Source organism: Serinus canaria, chromosome 4 (genome assembly GCF_022539315.1).
Source record: "Serinus canaria isolate serCan28SL12 chromosome 4, serCan2020, whole genome shotgun sequence".
NCBI lineage: Eukaryota > Metazoa > Chordata > Aves > Passeriformes > Fringillidae > Serinus > Serinus canaria.
This window is the reverse complement of record NC_066317.1, coordinates 41,696,432-41,711,105: the sequence shown is the minus strand read 5'-3', so window position 1 is coordinate 41,711,105 and position 14,674 is coordinate 41,696,432.

The following is a 14,674-nucleotide window of genomic DNA, read 5'->3' as shown; positions in this document are numbered from 1 at the left end:
AGGGCAAGAAAGCTTATGAGACTTGAGAAACTCAAAGGGATGTTGAAATAATTGCTTTTCTCCTTTTCTCCTCTCCGCTAAGGCAAAAAGACAAAAAAAAACCAAAACCCCAAAACATTTGTGAAGGCAGTTTATCCCACTCATTTATTTATCAAGAAGTGGGGAAATCTTTTTTGCTCCCTTGCATATTTTAAGGTTGAAACACACCCTGTATATCTAGCAGACCCCAGAATAGTGGGTTTTAATTAAAAGATTCTGGAACTTTAAAAGCAAAGTTTTTATATTGCTGTGATTCAGTGAGAAAAGCTAGGACTGCATATGATAAACAATAAAACAACATAATTAAAAGAAATATCAACAACAACAAAATAAAAAGAAATATCTCCATCCCTGTTACTCTAGTGAATCAAGGATATCATAAGGAAAAAATAATTGCATTAAAATCTCAGCGACTGCATTTAAGAAATAATCTTACAACAGAAGAGGAGGAAACTGTAAAAGGTTTGTGATGCAGATCCAATTTACTACACAGTTACTGGAAAACAGATTAGGGTTTTCTTAAATTTATATTGAGGCACCTTTTTTCAACTCCAGAATGCAATGTAGTATGAGTACCATGCTAACTAATATCCTGGGCATTATAAAATTTGGAATCTGCTTGCCACTGCGTGATTTCACACAGCAAAAGGAAATCAAGAGGGATTAATTCAGTCTTTTAAACTTAAAAGGTCGTTCTAAAGGTCCCCTGTCAGCCAGTCGTATTCCTTACCTATGGGAGATGGCTACAAGAAAAAACACCTGGCTCCCTTCCTTTCACAGGCCTATGGACTTTTTGATGTTGCACCAATGTGTCTCCATAAAATAGCATGTGTTAAGCAAACAAAATCTAATGTATCAGGATCTGCTATCCTTTGTTTTAGGTTATTCATGAGAAACCATGGTAAAAACCTCCAAGTTAACCAACCCTTCAATTCTTTGAAAAGTTTGCTGGTAGCAGAGCTTGCCTTGTCTGATTTCTAATGTGAACCAGCAATCTCACACTTACTGTTATTTCATCTCATTAAAACCAGCTGCCACAGACTAATATGAGCTCCATGTAGATGAAAAGGTGTCCAGATTGGTAGAACCCTTACTCTCTGGTTACTTTACTTCTCAGGCAGAATCCTGAGGCACAGAGTAACCTGAAAACACTTTTCACTGAAACAGCACCTATTTTGCTAAAAAAAAAGGTCTATAGGCCATTATAAGCATTACTTCAACTGCTTAGCTGTGAGCTCTACACAAGTATGCCTAACAATCTGCAGTTTTGTTATGCTTTTGGAAATAAGCAATACTTTAGCTGGTTGTCCTGGCAAGTAGCCACTAAATTGTACATGAAAGTAGGAAAATGAACTCATTTTATATGCATATAATATCCAGGGGGGTCTAGTTTTACCAAATAACTTTATGTAAAATCCCCTTTTTCACCCCAGTATCCATGACAAAGGCAATAAATATTGAAGTCTGTTCTTCATCAGTTTTACAGTAAACTCATCACTGTGTGATTGACTATGCACTCAGCCAGCTAATCAGTGTATCAGAAAACTAATTCAGGCAGAGCAGCAATCCAACAGAGCTTGCCTTTTGCACATGCATTTGGTCTGATTACTGAATTTGCAGAAATAACTGAGTTACTGTCTTCATGTGGATAGCAGGAACTCACAGAACATGAATATTGCTATTTATATAGCTATATATATGGGAGTTGCTATATATTGTGTGGCATCTCAATTCCACTTGAAAAATGGCACCATGGTATCAGACAACTTACCCTGTTATGCAGAAAATCAAATTAATAAAGGAAACTGGTCTGCCTTAGAGCTGCTGAGTTATTTCAGTTATCCTCTGTTTATTAGGAACTTCACACTTCTTTTGCACTTGATTTTTATATTACTGGAGTACAATGACCTCCCAAGCTAAGATCTAGCCCGTCTGCCATCTGCATAGCAAACATGCTAATACACATTTTCCTCTACAGAGAACACAGAGTAGTACCATTATTCTCACTTTACTGAAGAAAGCCTGGAGTGTTTCATAGTTCTTCATGGTTTCTCTGGAAATCTCATACACTAGAAAGGGAAATCTGGATTTTCTCAGTCATTTCCCCATTCTTTATTGACAGACAGTGGGGTTTTTTTGCAGACCATTCTGAGTGATGCTCTTCCCTTGTCAGTGTCATTTTGCCTTGCTTTCTTGGTTTTAATAGCAGCGGAGAAGATTGGCTGTTTGAAGTCTATGACAGCAAACTGGGAAGCAGAAGATGTTCTCTCTCTGAAGGTAAAGCTGCCTGTCTTGGGCCATGAGAAAAGACATGCAAATGTGTCTCCATTGGTTACTGGTCCTTGTCTTCTATGAACAAGATTAGAGCATTGTTCTTCTGTTTCCTTGATTTTCCATTGAACTTACAAGAATCTGTCTATCCTTCTTTGGTCTTCAGCTTTGGAAGAAGGACTTGCTTATCAGTGGTGGCAACAAAAAACAATCAGCTTCTCCAAAAGTCATGAAATAAGGCATAATTATTTCCACTGAAAGTAATATTTTGCATTTCACTTCAGACATTTTAATGCTAAGTGTTGTGTGAATACCATATGTTCTCCAGCATTTCTGATTCTGTTCCTGTTTGCCTGGATGATGTGACTCTCAGGCAAATAACTTAATTGCAAGGGTACATGAAGAACTATAACCTGGGGAAAGGATTATACATTTATTAATAATATGATCATTGGTCATTTTTCTACAGTTTCTCTTAATTTGAACTGATAAAAAGCTTGACTAAAAGTAGTACAGTACCAAAAGGAGGTCAAAATTACTGCTCCAGGAAAGTAGTTTCTTGATTTTAGTTAGACATACTTTAAATGTTAATAGTGTCAATTCATTTGATTTACTTTATGCAGTTGGCAGCTAACAGCTTCAGAGGCTCCAAACTTCAATTTTCTGCAGACAGACAATTGGCCTAGAGACCACCTTCAGTGTGATTAAAAAGGCATTTTAATTCCTAAAGCAGTTGGGTAGAAATAACTGTAAAACAATAAAAATATTTTTTAACAGGCAGTGGACAAAGGCTTATTGAAAAGGTATTTTTTAAGGGTAGTTGAGTTGCCTTTTTTTAATACAATAATTTCTTAATGTGGACTGCAGATAAAAACCAGTTCTCTTCATGATTTCAAATAAACCATATTTCATAAAGAAGCTTTGTTTTTGCTGTACGTTGTGACAGTTCTTTTACAATGTTTTCTATTTCACCCTTAAGCATTGTCACTTGGTTCCTATAATGTTAATTACCTCTGAAAGTTCCCTCTCGCCCTTCTTAAGAATATGAGTAATTTTAAATGCATCAAAATTACTTCCATCTTCTGTGCATTTATTAAAAATAAATAAACTTGACCCAGGAATTAAGCAACAATGAAGTATATAATACTGAAGCTAAAAAGCTTTTTTTTTTCTTGGGTTAATTGTGTATGTTTTACTTACAGTGAAACATTTTTTACAGCAGCAGTAGTGTCACACATATGGGACTAATGATGTTTTCTCTTGAGGGAATATAGTAGCTTAGACTGAAGGAGTTTCTCTCCTCCTAAATATGGTGTTTTGCTTTACACAGGAATTCAGGTCAGCCCTATGATTGTACAGTACAGTCCTTCCTGTCTGATTCTCTAAGCTGTGTGTCTGTGTAACTGATGGATTTGTGGTATCAAAGATGTTATTATGAACTCACTGAAATCAGTGATCATCTCCATGTGAAGTCAGTCTTTCTCAATAGGTTGCCAAATGGTCCATAGACATTAGATCCTGTCTTTTGGATATAAACACTAGAAAGGCCCTTCAGGCTCTCTAAATTTCAAGCCTTTCGAGGCACCCTAGACCATTTCTTTGTATGTAATATAGGACCCTCTTTGTGCACATGTCTGAGCTGTCTAATGTGGCTCCTGTGGATGCTTCCATGAATATTTTTCTTCAGTGATGTGAGTTCCTGAGAAAAATCCTTTGTGCTTTATTTCTGCAGGATCTCCCTTAGCTGATTGTCCTCACTTGGCTGCTGACTCTGGTGTCCTCCTTGTCTCTCCCCCCTGCCTCTGCCCTCATGCCTTGGAGTCATGTGTGGTTTCCTTTCCACCTTGACAGTAATTGATCTGCACTCCTCTTTCCTTTGAGGAAATCTTGCCCTCGTGAAGATTTAGGGATATAAAATAATGATTTAGCTTGTAATTGTTAATACTGCTTTTATCAGGACTTCTCTCCGAGCAAAAAATCTTTCCTGCTCAGGACACAGTGTGCTGCTTAAAGGATGGACATAGTATGCACAAGGATCAAGTTTGTTTTGCCTTGCTTAATGTCAATATTTGGTTAGCATTTGACAAAACAAATATTTGTAAATTAAACATCTGACTTTATTTTCAAGATCATAGTACCCCTGACTTCAGACTTTCACAAAACCTCTCAGTGGGACTGGAGTAGACATGCTCCTACTGTAAAAGTTAGGTCTGCAGTTCTGACAAAGATTTTAAGGAACCAGGATTTCTCTCTATGTATACAAGGGAACAGTAGGAAAGATTTTTTTCTTAAATTCTGGGAGTAGGGGAAGGGGAAGGAAGCATAAAGCTATTCCTCCAATATTTTTTAATTTAACATTTATATCATAGAAGTGTTTTGAGTTCCATCAGGCCAGCTTTCTGCTATGGACAGATTTTTCTGTTATTTAGAAAAAGAAAGTTGGAACCCAAATACCTATGAAGCACAATGCCTTGACTCTGATTTGTGGGAATGCATCTTTTTGTAAAGAAATGTGGGTCAGGTATTGCTGTTCTATTTTTTGATATGGTGATGTGAGAAGATGGTTAGTGTTCTTCTCAGTTGCTGAATTCAGAAGCTTAATAGTACTCCTTTAACTGGTTTACTGGTGAGGTCTCTCAGGATCCTGAGACATTTGCCTATGTCATACAGCACTGAGAAAGATGCCAAAAGGATTAAACACTTGTCTAGTTTCCAGACTCTGATATTAGTGGTCCCTATTCAAATATGTTATGGCATGGAAATGTTCTGCTTGATAGGGAATTACAGAAAGCAAAAAATTAGATAATTTCTTGAAACTGCTGGAAATTACACTGGGTACAGAGTAGATGGCATATAGGGTGCACAGGGCTATTTGAAGTTAAATTTCTATTCCACTGAACCCCATCCTGTACATGCCTCCAATAGTGAATTGACATGAGAGAGATGTGTATGAGTTGTGATTTACAAAAGACATGTGAGACTTGGACCAACTTTGAGCCAGTCCTTGCCCCTTTTAGTATGTTGTCTTTTAGGCATACAACAGCCTCAAACATTCTTACAATGGAAGATTGCATGCAGAGTAACAGAAATTCATCCCATTTATTTCCATTTTTATCTTTCAGCACCATTTCCCTTGATTCTCAACTGCCTAGAAGATACTGCTTTCTGTAATAATAATTTTGCAGCTTCCACTAGCAGGCACATATGCTATTGCTTCCAATCTCTCATCTTAAAATCACTGACTGACAGGTCTGACAGAAACAAATAGCAGGTGTGTTGATAGATATTGTGTTTGTATTTGCTTCTAAGTGCTTTATCCCCCTTCCTCTTCATCTTTCTTTTTCCTGGTTCAGCACCTCTTTCTATATAATATAATAATTCTAGTTTCCTTGGTATGTAATCATGGGTCACTATACTAATATTATCACAGCTGTGGGTATAATGTCATGTTATTTCCTTTGGAGTATTGCGTGCTTTTGCTTTTTTAAAAATATACCTCTGTATCATATTCCTTTAAGTCCTTTACAAAAGAATGTTCTTCAGTTTTCTTGCCTTACAGTATGGCAAGATGGACCAACAGCATGCCAAATGGCTCCCAGATCTCTTGTTATTTTAATTCTCTTGTCAATACATGAACTTTTGTAGATGCCAGTAGATCCCATCTGTGCCCTGGTTGAAATACTACAGATGACGCAGATAAAAGCTACATATTAGCAGAAATACCTGAGGAAACTTGGGCAGATTGCCTTTTATAGTCTGCTGGCTTCTTGTTCCAGCTGGACAAACCACAAGGCTCCTTCGCTTCAGAGTTTGCCGGCTCTGTGCATCAGCTTAGAGTTCAGATTTGGGAAGATTACAATTGTTAGTATTTGTCCACTTTTTGTAGATTCTTTCTTCTTCTCTTCTCATCACATAAAAGCTTGCTAGAAACTTGGTAGCCTTATCTCCAGAATAAACATTTTTTAATACATTTGCTTGTACCCTTTATTAATGAAAGAAGTGTAATTTTATTGGGATATTTTACGTTGAATTCAAACTCCAAGGGTGGTTAGTTATGTGAGGCAAAAACCAGATAGTCTAAGGCTGAAGTAGGACAAGGAAATAGACCTTTTTTAATTTTTTTTTTTTAGTGCATTTACTAAAATCCATCTGAAATTATAAAAATACATATAATATAAAAGAATTAATAAGACTGGCATTAATATTATCTAATTACACAATACTTTTATTGCAACAGCTAGTGAAAGACCTTATCTGGAATTAAGGATTAGTATCTCCATTTTGAAGAAAGGGGAATTGAGGCAGAGCATTTAACTGGTTTCTTCAAGATGATGGAATAAATCAATTATAAGAAGTAAAGGCAGATACCATCCAACACAGAGGTCATCTCTTTGTTACTGGGATTCCTATCAGGGAACTCTGCCATAGTATGAAAGTGAAATCTTGTAATTTTTTAATGCTTAGAGGCTTTTTAATTGGCTTAGCACCTTTGTGAGATAAAGGATAAAGGAACTGGCATATGCACCTCGATCCAATACAAGAAGATTCTTTTTAAGTATGCTATGTATTAATGGAGAAATTGCAGTTTTCTGATAGGAGTATCCCCTTGGGAATATGTCATATCTTGATCCTCCTTGTCACACCCTCAGCAAAAAGCAGGAGCTGCATGAGGGTCATGCTTGTGAGTTGCTTCAGTTCAAATTGCCATCAACAAGGAAGTTACACTCCTGTTTTTTTCATTGCTATTACACTGATGGATTACCTTCTGCTCACATACGTGAAAATGGTTATTTTAGAAAGAGGCTACTTTTTTCCTAGATGTATAACAGTGCCTGTTATACCAGATTTATACCATACATAACAAAATAAGTATTATTCTTCACCATCATCATCTGTGGATTTTTGATTTGTGAAAGAAATTGGCTTGAATTGTGCTTTGAAATAGTAAAATCCTTTCCTGTACCAGAGGGGAGGATGGAGAGAAGGTTGAGGAGGCTTGGTGGTTTGTTTTTGTGTCCCTCCTGCTTTTCATCTGTTCTAGGGCCTGGCATGCCTTTGCTTTTTCAATTTTAAGGATCATTTACTACTCCAAGTGTTGAAAGTTTAGTTTTAAAACCTAGAGTAAGAGGCTAAGCAAGTGTAGCAGAGGGTTTATGTTGTCCTGTCAGAATCAGATGAAGGGGAGATGAAATGGAAGAACCAGAACACTTTTCTAGAGAGTGGAAAGCCTGCTGAGGTGGGAATGTTTGTCTGCCCCATAGCAGCTCCACCGTCAGCCTTCTCTCTTTAGGGTGGCAGATCCATGAGGAAATTAGACAGGTCAATGTATGAAAAGGTAACAGGGATTTGAGCTATGAAGAAAGGAGGACTGAAAATTTATTGATGGAGGGGGGAGAAGGAAGCACAAAGTCTAGATAAAGAGTAAAGTTTATATACTTTCTCAGTTCCTTGAATTTGCTGAGTTTACTAGCAGGTCATCTGCCTCCAGCTCCTTTGTCTATTTTGAGGAGCTTTCATTGGTATGAATAGAAGTCATGTTAAAAAAAGATGGCAGCACTAAACCCTGTGAGCATTCATGAGGAAGAAAATTGACTCTGGGAAGAAGTTGTAGGAAAGTGTTTGGTGTAATTGGCTGTGTTGGGGAGTCAGGGAAGAGAGTATTTCATTTCCAACTTTGAGACTTCTAGGAGGAACAGCTACATTATTAGTAACTCATTCACAAAAATCTGACATTAGAAGGATTTTAATTTAAATTTTAAATTTAAAGCTATTTAAAAATAGCTCTGTATAATAGCATTCTCCCTGAAATAGCAGGGAGGATGTGGAATAAGAAATTAAAAGAAGCGAGATCCTTATGCGATCAAATGTTACTAAAGATATCATGGGCATTTATTTCTTCCTTCTTTACAATGACATCTTTATGTAGTTTGGAAAACTATAAACTCTGTATGGTTTTTTGGATGGAGCTGACATAGTTTGAATATAGGTATTACTCAAAAAAATTGTTGTCATTAACTCATCCTATAGATTGGTGAATGAACAGAAGGGTGAGGCATAAGATGGACATATTGAGGGAGACATACCAAATATTCCATCCCTTGTAACCAATTTCCACAACCTGCTTTGAAAAGGACATTGGATACTTCCTCTGCCATGCTCTCCAAGGCAACAGGAGTAGTCAGCTGTTTCTGTCTTGGTTAAGAAAAACACTGAAGCTGTTTAATGGTACGCAGACAGTACATAATGGTATGCAGGCAGTAATACTGGATTGGCTGGATTCTCACCACATATACAATACCTTGCTGACCTGAGAATTTCTGTTGCCTGCATGCTGTTCTAGTCTTTTTCATGCTGAGTCACATTTAGACATCATTGTAGAAAGGACCTTTGATTATTCTATTTATTTATTGAAAAAAAAGAAGGAATTCTCAGGCGACACAGATATTCTGGGAATCTTCTTGTTGGAAGGCTTGTTTCCCTGATCATCAGTTTCAGTGTTTGAAGGATTTGAATTGTAATGAGAAAAAATGGATTAAATTGCCTATGTTGTCATGAGATTATGGTATTCATAGACAGATATATACATGTAAACACATATACATATAAGCATGTGTATAAATGTTGAGTTGAAAATATCCTCAGATACAATTAATAGGCCTTTTAAAAAATGTTAATGATCAGTCTTCCATTTTAGCATCCTCTTTTGGCACTGTAAACAAATACTGATGCTGGCTGGTTCATAGGATGGGAAGGACTCTAGGTCACAGACCATCAGATTCAATACTGCAATAAAACTTCAAACCAGGAACAACAACATAAAATGCTTTATTAATTTAAGGTACTTTAGACTCCCACAAAACTGTATAGAAGCTCCCCAGAAAACCACAGAAGTTCTTCTTCCTTTGCTAACAAAGCTAAGCATTTATACTTAGTTAGTTAGCTTTGGCATTTTTGCAGGGCAGTTTGGGGCCATCTTATTAACTAAGATTGCAGTCAATTTTCTGCTTTATTGAGTATTTGTTTTCATTTGAGTGATCTTTGTACTGTTTGCCAGATAATTTTTCTATGGTGAGGAAACTCATTAGAGCTCTTTCTCTACCTGCTTGCTAGAGTCTTGCTTGTCTAAAACTGAAAATTCCAATTAACGTGATCTGAATTTGATTGGAGCTGTAAACAAGTGCAGCTACCTTTGCTTCATTAAAATATGGAAAATCATGTGCTTGTTTTAATTATAATTTATAACTACTTTTTTTCCCCCCCTGCTTGATGCAAAGAGGAACTGGCCCTTATTCTGATAAAGAAGGTGCAGCATCAAATCAACAACTTTATTTTATTGCGTGAAACAGATGGTGAAGATCACAGATATTTTCAAGACAACGTAATTTCAGTGCTAAATTACCCTTGCTCAAGGGCCTAACCTCCAGGAACTGATAGAGAATGCAACTTTATGGTGTATTTCTTTTTCTAGTCTAGGCTTAGCTCACTTGAGGCTAGGAGAGATCTTTGTTTCAAATTAATGTTTAAAAACTTAAAACCAGACCGCAGTGTAATCATTTGTAGTTTCAGAGCTGATTTTAGTGGGTTTCATTCACTCAGTGGTTTGTGCAATTTACTACTGTGTATAAAGTGAAGGAATGATGGAACATTCCTGAACAGCTGAAACCAGTGACAAAGCTTTCCATGATACGTTGAAGAGGATCCAGGCCTCTTCCATAGTGTAGGGTAACAAACATTCTATGTCTTCAAAGGTTTTTCTCATTTTAGGAGATAAGCAATAGCTGCCTTTATTCAGGGACAAACAGGAAAGCACTGTGTGTACAGCCAAGATTTCATAATAGAATGGAAGTCTTTTGTCCTGTGAAGTGCCTAGAATCTTGATTTCAGAGTAAATTTTTTTCCAAGGGACAGTATGGTTTTCAGTGAGGCTCTAGAATACTCTTCTTACTGTCAAGTACAGTTTGCAATTCTCACTTTCCCAGGATGTTTATGTCTGAACCGTTATCCTTTTTTAACTTTCTCGGGTGAGTTACAGAACAAAGGAACTTGCCAATACCCAGACTGGTATAGGTGCCCACCAGTCTACCATGTTTATCAGTAAAAAGAAACTTTAAGATACCACTGCATCCAGTGTAATCAGCCTGTATACACCCAGATAAATAAGATAACCAGATATTTTTTGCAACAGAGTGTGTCTGCAAATATCCCAAGGACAGGCCAGGTTGATTTAAAAAACTTCTCTGATGGATTACTGTTTGTGGTTTGTGATGCATCTTGTCTAATTGAAGTAGCATGCCATTTTCAGTAAGCTAGAAGCAATATTGGGTCATGTAAATATAAATTTAGAATGCTTCAAAGAACTTCCCAGCAGTTGTTTGTGTGTCAGTGGCCCAATTTTTGATGCTATTCCAGCTGATCTTTTTAGTCAGAAACCTGTCAGGGCTCCTGCCATTTCTCCCACCCAACCTCCTCAGCAGGCTGCCTGAAACAACTTTGGAGCACAGGATTCCAGGTTTCAGGTCAGTTGTTCTCAGTGGTTTGGCCATCACTTTATGTTGTAATAAATTGCCATAAATTTATAATCTGGCTTAATTGGGACTTTGTGCTTTATGCATAATTTTTTGAAAAAAAGTAAAAATTACATTTTTTGTTGCAACTAATTATAGTTAAGTTTGGCTTTTAGATGTCTGCTGTGAATCTTTCTACATTTGTCTAAGTACAACACCTTTAAGTGAATTTATTTTTTCTAGTTTTGAGAATGTGTCCAAGACCTTCTAAATTTAGCTGGAATGTATCCAACTTAACTTTGGTTATTTAATTGAGATACCTAATTTAGGAGCATCTATCTATCTCATTAAGTTCCATTTTGGTTTAGTATGGACACAGTCAAAAAATAACATCTGAATTGCCTTCTGTATGTGGATCCCTTTCCTCCATAGCAGAGGATAATGGAATAAGTTTGCCAGAAGTTATGAGGCACAGATCTGTGCCAAAAATCATGTTCTTCCACTTAGATTTAGATACCTTTTTTTTTAGTTTGATTTTCCACTCTACTGAGCACCCAGTGATTCATAGATTATTTTTCTTTTCTGTCAATAGGACAAATATGTTCATCTATTTGTTTTAATATTTCTGCAACCGTGCTATAAAGAATAAATGGGAAAATTACCACTTTTTAATGTCAGGCCACTGACCTCTTTTTAAAAGGTTTTAGAGCCTTAGCTATAGTCATGTTCCTTGGAAAATTCTGATCAAGTTGCAGTTAGTATGTGTAAGGAGGATCAGATTTCATACAGGTGTGTATTCTCTCATGTTGAGTTGAGCAATAATTTCTTTAACCATTTCTTTCAGTGGTAAGATTTTTTTAAATGAACTGTGATGTTCTTAAAAATATTTCCACCTTTCACTTGAATTGATGTGAGGGAAATATAAAGATGGTTTGTAGATATTTCTAATACATGATTTTTTCTCTCTAGTCTTTGTTCCCCTGCAAAGTGACAGGGTAGCCTGTTTCCACACAAGTACATAGTCCAGTTTCAGTATCTGTTTATTTGGAGATGATACAAAATCAACAGCAGCACTGTTGTTGGGACTGCAGGCTGCATGTATAATTCTGTGCAACATGCTCCTGCAATGCTCTTAAATAATATGTAGAGTTTTAGGAAATATTGAATTGATTTGAAACTCAGAAAGTTTTTCTTTTCTAACTGTACACAGTTTCAGTGACTGAATGATATTGAGTCTGAACTAATGACAGAATATGAAAAAGTCTGTCTTAAAACCAGGCAGAAGTACATGTGCAGTTATTATATCATTCCTATTAGTCAAGGGCAGTTTGCAGTGAATTTCAGAGGGAATTCTTGTGGAATGGAATGTTTAAATTGTAGAAGAATGGCAGCAGTTCTCTGCAAGTTTCTTGCAGATAACAGGATTGCTTCAAGAGTGCTATTTGAAGGATATTGAAGCTTTGCAAAAACTAAAGGCAAGTTTAATGGTAACTTCAGTGGGGTCAGGAGTGGCTATTCCATTCTTTAACTTTTATAACAGTTATTCAATTTATCAGTGATTGTGATGAAACTAATGAGAGATCAGAAATCTAACTGTGCAAGTTATTTACATTAATACTGCTCTTTTCTTTCCTCCTTCTAAGAGAAAAGGATTATGACAATAATTTTGAAATTAATGTATCTATGGAGTCACCACAGTTAACCCCAAGGCTGAATGCTATAGATTTAAATTGTCTTGTTAAAAAAAATACTAGAAGAAAAATCCCTGCACCAGTCCTTTGAAGGAGTCTAATGCATTGCAGTAACCAAGTCTAAATACACATGGTTTTATGGGATAATTTCAACAATAAGTACCATCTGCTTAATGTGTTCATAAAACCAAATATTAATTTCCTGGTAAATTAGTTGTAAACCAGAAAATATTATTATTATTGCAATAATTTTTATATAAGATAAATGTCTCAGTGGTTCAGAAGGTTAAAGTCTAGAATAAGAGCTGGCATTTACTTTACTCTGCAATTTGGCTAAAATTAGATTGCCTGATTGTGAATCCAAGTAATATTTTATCTTTCATAAAAATAGAAAAGACCTGGAAACAATCTGTAGACCACCAGGATGTCTGAAATTTATTTTCCAGTTATAAAAATAAACTAGCCTTGAATTTATTCACCATCTGTCAGTCTTCTCTTCCTACCAGCGAGCTGAATTTTCTGACAGGTTACTTGCAGTCGTAAGGAACAGCTGTAGGAAGCAAGGATACCAAGATTGTTCCAATTATATTAAGACACAGAGTGGCTTTTGGAAATTTGAAAGAGTTCAGTTGCAGTATCTGGGGAGAAGTTGAACATTTTCAGGATTCTCAAAAACACACACATTTCCTACCATGTCAGAACCTCCAAGGTTTCATTCAAATGGAATGGAAATGGGCAGAGTGACCTTCTGTTACTTAATTTTCTTCTGCATCAGAATCTGTGTGCAGGGCTGGAACCAGTACAGGTGAAGGAAGAGACAATATTAATCTTATTAAGGTAAATATTGATGACCAGAAGAACCTTTCCATCATAACCTTTGGGGACCTTCTGAATTTGATTCTTATTAGTGGTATGCTATTCTGTTTGAGAAAGAAAAGCAGAAGGTGATTTTTAGTCCATGCATGAAGTGATGATGACTGGTTGTAGTTGAGTGAGCTGTGTCCTGTGTTTAGGAAGAGGCTCAGATTTACCAGCAAGTTCTCTCTGACTCCCTTCAGGACACATGTGTAACAAGATTAAGGTCACCTCTGCTGCAGAGAGGGATGTAATCGACCTGCTTTCATTCTAAGGTTTTTGTTTTCTATTATAATTGACGTAAAGATATGTCAGCATTCAATAATCATAAGGGTAGCTGCATTTGAAAAAGCCCAAATCTTATTTTGGCTGCCTGGAATTCTTACTGACGTAGAGAGATGGTTCAATAGTGGTTTCTCCTCTCAAGAACAAAACAAGAGAAAGCTGAAAGGCACAACAGAATCATCTCTGTCTAGATCCAATAAAGGATTTGACTTCAACATAATAACTAATTAATGAATGAAAGGACTTTCAGACCAAAACCATATGATCTTGAACTGTAAGAATGGCAGGTTAGATCTCCTTGGAGACCATTAGAAACGTAAATGGAAAGCCTATTCCTGTATTGTAGACTCTGTAAAAAACTGAAGAAAATTGCTTTACAGGATGAATGAAGTGCAAGAATAGTTAAGGAATTATTTGAACAGTATTTCCAGCTTGAAGATAAATGATTTCTGTATATGTCTTTCATCTTAGTTCTTTTATTTGAACAAAAGCAGCTTAAAATTACCATGACATATTCAGAAAACTGCTGACAGACTTCAGGTCTCTCTACACCAGAATATGCAGAAAAAAAAAGAAGGCATGAAGTATGAAGCTATGCTGTCTGTCAGATGTACAGAATGACTGGGCCATGCACCAGATTTATGAAACAATGAGAATAACTTCCTTACAATAAAACTTGAAGTATATGTCATTTTTTCCCAGAACTTTTTATGCATGTTTTTTTCCAAAGCCTTGCAGCACAAGGCTGTCAGTTCCACAGTGTCAGGTACTGTGCAGCTGAAGATATATATGGAGAAAGGGAAGATGGCTGGCAAATAATATATTCTCCTACAGGTAATTTGTGCTAGTGTTAGCCATGCTTCTGGTATACCTGCTCACAGTAGAGGACTCCTGTGAGTATTGGGGCAGAAAGGCTGCAGAACTAAATGCATGACATTTTATAAAAATCCAAGGAGACAAGTCATTATTAGTACATTAGAACTACATGTCTTTTCTTCAGTCCCTTTGGTATCTCTACTTGGCATGGAA